Below are 5000 nucleotides of genomic sequence, written 5' to 3' on the forward strand. Positions count from 1 at the left end.
TTCTCTCTTGTTCCGGCCTCCTTCAATGCTGGTTTCTAGATGTATAAGAGATGTAGGTCAATAGGAAAACAATACCTACAGCCACACCACCCTGAACTAGCCCAATCTCGTCTGATCTTGGAAGCTAAGCAGGGACGGGCCTGGTTAGTACTTGGATGGGAGACCACCTGGGAATACCAGGTGCTGTAGGCCTTTTTTTCTTCTGTCTTGTTCCGGCTTCCTTCAATGCTGGTTTCTAGATGTATAAGAGATGTAGGTCAATAGGAAAACATTACCTACAGCCACACCACCCTGAACAAGCCCAATCTCGTCTGATCTTGGAAGCTAAGCAGGAACAGGCCTGGTTAGTACTTGGATGGGAGACCACCTGGGAATACCAGGTGCTGTAGGCCTTTTTATTTTCTCTCTTGTTCCGGCTTCCTTCAATGCTGGTTTTGAGATAATAAGAGATGTAGGTCAATAGGAAACCAAAACCTACAGCTACACATCTCTAAACAAGCCCAATCTTGTCTGATCTTGGAAGCTAAGCAGGGCCAGGCCTGGTTAGTACTTGGATGGGAGACCACCTGGGAATACCAGGTGCTGTAGGCTTTTTTTTTTTCTCTCTTGTTCCGGCTTCCTTCAATGCTGGTTTTTAGATGTATAAGAGATGTAGGTCAATAGGAAACCAATACATACAGCCACACCACCCTGAACAAGCCTGATCTTGGAAGCTAAGCAGAGCCGGGCCTGGTTAGTACTTGGATGGGAGACCACCTGGGAATACCAGGTGCTGTAGGCCCTTTTTTTTTTTCTCTTGTTCCGACTTCCTTCAATGCTGGTTTTGAGATGTATAAGAGATGTAGGTCAATAGGAAACCATAACCTACAGCCACACCACCCTGAACAAGCCCAATCTCGTCTGATCTTGGAAGCTAAGCAGGGCTGGGCCTGGTTAGTACTTGGATGGGAGACCACCTGGAAATACCAGGTGCTGTAGGCTTTTTTTTTTCTCTCTTGTTCCGGCCTCCTTCAATGCTGGTTTTGATATGTATAAGAGATGTAGGTCAATAGGAAACCAATACCTACAGCCACACCACCCTGAACAAGCCCAATCTCGTCTGATCTTGAAAGCTAAGCAGGTCTGGGCCTGGTTAGTACTTTTTTTTTTCTCTCTTGTTCTGGCTTCCTTCAATGCTGGTTTTAAAATGTATAAGTGATGTAGGTCATTAGTAAACCAATACCTACAGCCACACCACCCTGGACAAGCCCAATCTCGTCTGATCTTGGAAGCTAAGCAGAGCCGGGCCTGGTTAGTACTTGGATGGGAGACCACCTGGGAATACCAGGTGCTGTAGGCCTTTTTTTCTTCTCTCTTGTTCCGGCTTCCTTCAATGCTGGTTTCTAGATGTATAAGAGATGTAGGTCAATAGGAAAAAAATGCCTACAGCCACACCACCCTGAACAAGCCCAATCTCATCTGATCTTGGAAGCTAAGCAGGGCCATGCCTGGTTAGTACTTGGATTGGAGACCACCTGGGAATACCAGGTGCTGTAGGCCTTTTTTTTTCTCTCTTGTTCCGGCTTCCTTCAATGCTGGTTTTCAGATTATAAGAGATGTAGGTCAATACAAACCCAATACCTACAGCTACACATCTCTGAACAAGCCCAATCTCGTTTGATCTTGGAAGCTAAGCAGAGCCGGGCCTGGTTAGTATTTGGATGGGAGACCACCTGGAAATACCAGGTGCGGTAGGCCTTTTTTTCTTCTCTCTTGTTCCGGCTTCCTTCAATGCTGTTTTCTAGATGTATAAGAGATGTAGGTCAATAGGAAAACAATACCTACAGCCACACCACCCTGAACAAGCCCAATCTCGTCTGATCTTGGAAGCTAAGCAGTGCCAGGCCTGGTTAGTACTTGGATGGAAGACCACCTGGGAATACCAGGTGCTGTAGGCTTTTTTTTTTTCTCTCTTGTTCCAGCTTCCTTCAATGCTGGTTTTTAGATGTATAAGAGATGTAGGTCAATAGGAAACCAATACATACAGCCACACCACCCTGAACAAGCCCAATCTCATCTGATCTTCGAAGCTAAACAGGGACGGGCCTGGTTAGTACTTGGATGGAAGACCACCTGGGAATACCAGGTGCTGTAGGCCCTTTTTTTTTTCTCTCTTGTTCCGACTTCCTTCAATGCTGGTTTTGCGATGTATAAGAGATGTAGGTCAATAGGAATACAATACCTACAGCCACACCACCCTGAACAAGCCCAATCTCATCTGATCTTGAAAGCTAAGCAGGTCCGGGCCTGGTTAGTACTTTTTTTTTTCTCTCTTGTTCTGGCTTCCTTCAATGCTGGTTTTAAAATGTAAAAGTGATGTAGGTCATTAGGAAACCAATACCTACAGCCACACCACCCTGGACCGCCCAATCTCGTCTGATCTTGGAAGCTAAGCAGGGCCGGGCCTGGTTAGTACTTGGATGGGAGACCACCTGGGAATACCAGGTGCTGTAGGCCTTTTTTTTTTTCTCTCTTGTTCCGGCTTCCTTCAATGCTTGTTTTTAGATGTATAAGAGATGTAGGTCAATAGGAAAACAATACCTACAGCCACACCACCCTGAACAAGCCCAATCTCGTCTGATCTTGGAAGCTGAGCAGGGCTGGGCCTGGTTAGTACTTGGATGGGAGACCACCTGAAAATACCAGGTGCTGTAGGCCTTTTTTTTTTCTCTCTTGTTCCGGCTTCCTTCAATGCTGGTTTTGAGATTATAAGAGATGTAGGTCAATAGGAAACCAAAACCTACAGCTACACATCTCTGAACAAGCCCAATCTCGTTTGATCTTGGAAACTAAGCAGGGCCAGGCCTGGTTAGTACTTGGATGGGAGACCACCTGGGAATACCAGGTGCTATAGGCCTTTTTTTTTTCTCTCTTGTTCCGGCTTCCTTCAATGCTGGTTTTTAGATGTATAAGAGATGTAGGTCAATAGGAAACCAATACTTACAGCCACACCACCCTGAACAAGCCTGATCTTGGAAGCTAAGCAGAGCCAGGTCTGGTTAGTACTTGGGTGCGAGACCACCTGGGGATACCAGGTGCTGTAGGCCATTTTTTTTTTCTCTCTTGTTCCGACTTCCTTCAATGCTGGTTTTGAGATGTATAAGAGATGTAGGTCAATAGGAAAGCAATACCTACAGCCACACCACCCTGAACAAGCAAAATCTCATCTGATCTTGGAAGCTAAGCAGGGCTGGGCCTGGTTAGTACTTGGATGGGAGACCACCTGGAAATACCAGGTGCTGTAGGCTTTTTTTTTTCTCTCTTGTTCCGGCCTCCTTCAATGCTGGTTTTCAGATGTATAAGAGATGTAGGTCAATAGGAAGCCAATACCTACAGCCACACCACCCTGAACAAGCCCAATCTCGTCTGATCTTGGAAGCTAAGCAGAGCCGGGCCTGGTTAGTACTTGGATGGGAGACCACCTGGGAATACCAGGTGCTGTAGGCCTTTTTTTCTTCTCTCTTGTTCCGGCTTCCTTCAATGCTGGTTTCTAGATGTATAAGAGATGTAGGTCAATAGGAAAACAATACCTACAGCCACACCACCCTGAACAAGCCCAATCTCATCTGATCTTCGAAGCTAAACAGGGACGGGCCTGGTTAGTACTTGGATGGGAGACCACCTGGGAATACCAGGTGCTGTAGGCCCTTTTTTTTTTCTCTCTTGTTCCGACTTCCTTCAATGCTGGTTTTGCGATGTATAAGAGATGTAGGTCAATAGGAATACAATACCTACAGCCACACCACCCTGAACAAGCCCAATCTCATCTGATCTTGAAAGCTAAGCAGGTCCGGGCCTGGTTAGTACTTTTTTTTTTCTCTCTTGTTCTGGCTTCCTTCAATGCTGGTTTTAAAATGTAAAAGTGATGTAGGTCATTAGGAAACCAATACCTACAGCCACACCACCCTGGACCAGCCCAATCTCGTCTGATCTTGGAAGCTAAGCAGGGCCAGGCCTGGTTAGTACTTGGATGGGAGACCACCTGGGAATACCAGGTGCTGTAGGCCTTTTTTTCTTCTCTCTTGTTCCGGCTTCCTTCAATGCTGGTTTCTAGATGTATAAGAGATGTAGGTCAATAAAAAAACATTACCTACAGCCACACCACCCTGAACAAGCTTAATAACGTCTGATCTTGGAAGCTAAGCAGGGACGGGCCTGGTTAGTACTTGGATGGGAGACCACCTGGGAATACCAGGTGCTGTAGGCCTTTTTTTTTTCTCTCTTGTTCCGGCTTCCTTCAATGCTGGTTTTGAGATAATAAGAGATGTAGGTCAATAGGAAACCAAAACCTACAGCTACACATCTCTAAACAAGCCCAATCTTGTCTGATCTTGGAAGCTAAGCAGGGCCAGGCCTGGTTAGTACTTGGGTGGGAGACCACCTGGGAATACCAGGTGCTGTAGGCTTTTTTTTTTTCTCTCTTGTTCCGGCCTCCTTCAATGCTGGTTTTGAGATGTATAAGAGATGTAGGTCAATTGGAAACCAATACCTACAGCCACACCACCCTGAACAAGCCCAATCTCATCTGATCTTGGAAGCTAAGCAGAGCCAGGCCTGGTTAGTACTTGGATGGGAGACCACCTGGGAATACCAGGTGCTGTAGGCCTTTTTTTCTTCTCTCTTGTTCCGGCTTCCTTCAATGCTGGTTTCTAGATGTATAAGAGATGTAGGTCAATAGGAAAAAAATGCCTACAGCCACACCACACTGAACAAGCCCAATCTCATCTGATCTTCGAAGCTAAACAGGGACGGGCCTGGTTAGTACTTGGATGGGAGACCACCTGGGAATACCAGGTGCTGTAGGCCCTTTTTTTTTTCTCTCTTGTTCCGACTTCCTTCAATGCTGGTTTTGCGATGTATAAGAGATGTAGGTCAATAGGAATACAATACCTACAGCCACACCACCCTGAACAAGCCCAATCTCATCTGATCTTGAAAGCTAAGCAGGTCCGGGCCTGGTT

At 46.2% G+C, this 5000-nt stretch overlaps 8 non-coding genes and 13 pseudogenes across 8 annotated transcripts; all 21 read left to right on the forward strand.

The window, feature by feature from the left end:
• The first annotated feature begins 73 nt into the window (after positions 1-73).
• On the forward strand, positions 74-192 carry LOC142113983 (5S ribosomal RNA). The gene has a single exon (XR_012681672.1). It is a non-coding gene; the product is annotated as a 5S ribosomal RNA (ribosomal RNA).
• Positions 193-273: 81 nt separating this feature from the next.
• On the forward strand, positions 274-392 carry LOC142114490 (5S ribosomal RNA; annotated as a pseudogene).
• Positions 393-472: 80 nt separating this feature from the next.
• Positions 473-591, forward strand: LOC142114031 (5S ribosomal RNA; annotated as a pseudogene).
• An 81-nt stretch (positions 592-672) lies between these two features.
• LOC142114151 (5S ribosomal RNA) lies at positions 673-781 on the forward strand (annotated as a pseudogene).
• An 81-nt stretch (positions 782-862) lies between these two features.
• On the forward strand, positions 863-981 carry LOC142114206 (5S ribosomal RNA). The gene has a single exon (XR_012681707.1). It is a non-coding gene; the product is annotated as a 5S ribosomal RNA (ribosomal RNA).
• A 239-nt stretch (positions 982-1220) lies between these two features.
• LOC142114246 (5S ribosomal RNA) lies at positions 1221-1339 on the forward strand. The gene has a single exon (XR_012681743.1). It is a non-coding gene; the product is annotated as a 5S ribosomal RNA (ribosomal RNA).
• Positions 1340-1420: 81 nt separating this feature from the next.
• On the forward strand, positions 1421-1539 carry LOC142114608 (5S ribosomal RNA; annotated as a pseudogene).
• Positions 1540-1618: 79 nt separating this feature from the next.
• LOC142113986 (5S ribosomal RNA) lies at positions 1619-1737 on the forward strand (annotated as a pseudogene).
• Positions 1738-1818: 81 nt separating this feature from the next.
• Positions 1819-1937, forward strand: LOC142114619 (5S ribosomal RNA; annotated as a pseudogene).
• An 81-nt stretch (positions 1938-2018) lies between these two features.
• LOC142114638 (5S ribosomal RNA) lies at positions 2019-2137 on the forward strand (annotated as a pseudogene).
• A 241-nt stretch (positions 2138-2378) lies between these two features.
• LOC142114045 (5S ribosomal RNA) lies at positions 2379-2496 on the forward strand. Its single transcript, XR_012681679.1, has one exon. It is a non-coding gene; the product is annotated as a 5S ribosomal RNA (ribosomal RNA).
• An 82-nt stretch (positions 2497-2578) lies between these two features.
• On the forward strand, positions 2579-2697 carry LOC142114470 (5S ribosomal RNA; annotated as a pseudogene).
• Positions 2698-2777: 80 nt separating this feature from the next.
• Positions 2778-2896, forward strand: LOC142113973 (5S ribosomal RNA; annotated as a pseudogene).
• A 272-nt stretch (positions 2897-3168) lies between these two features.
• On the forward strand, positions 3169-3287 carry LOC142114564 (5S ribosomal RNA; annotated as a pseudogene).
• An 80-nt stretch (positions 3288-3367) lies between these two features.
• LOC142114237 (5S ribosomal RNA) lies at positions 3368-3486 on the forward strand. Its single transcript, XR_012681735.1, has one exon. It is a non-coding gene; the product is annotated as a 5S ribosomal RNA (ribosomal RNA).
• Positions 3487-3567: 81 nt separating this feature from the next.
• On the forward strand, positions 3568-3686 carry LOC142114364 (5S ribosomal RNA). Its single transcript, XR_012681851.1, has one exon. It is a non-coding gene; the product is annotated as a 5S ribosomal RNA (ribosomal RNA).
• A 241-nt stretch (positions 3687-3927) lies between these two features.
• LOC142114361 (5S ribosomal RNA) lies at positions 3928-4046 on the forward strand. Its single transcript, XR_012681849.1, has one exon. It is a non-coding gene; the product is annotated as a 5S ribosomal RNA (ribosomal RNA).
• An 81-nt stretch (positions 4047-4127) lies between these two features.
• Positions 4128-4246, forward strand: LOC142114648 (5S ribosomal RNA; annotated as a pseudogene).
• Positions 4247-4326: 80 nt separating this feature from the next.
• LOC142114051 (5S ribosomal RNA) lies at positions 4327-4445 on the forward strand (annotated as a pseudogene).
• Positions 4446-4526: 81 nt separating this feature from the next.
• On the forward strand, positions 4527-4645 carry LOC142114379 (5S ribosomal RNA). Its single transcript, XR_012681866.1, has one exon. It is a non-coding gene; the product is annotated as a 5S ribosomal RNA (ribosomal RNA).
• An 81-nt stretch (positions 4646-4726) lies between these two features.
• Positions 4727-4845, forward strand: LOC142114411 (5S ribosomal RNA; annotated as a pseudogene).
• Positions 4846-5000: the final 155 nt, after the last annotated feature.

This window comes from Mixophyes fleayi, unplaced genomic scaffold (assembly GCF_038048845.1).
Source record: "Mixophyes fleayi isolate aMixFle1 unplaced genomic scaffold, aMixFle1.hap1 Scaffold_145, whole genome shotgun sequence".
Taxonomy (NCBI): Eukaryota; Metazoa; Chordata; class Amphibia; order Anura; family Limnodynastidae; genus Mixophyes; species Mixophyes fleayi.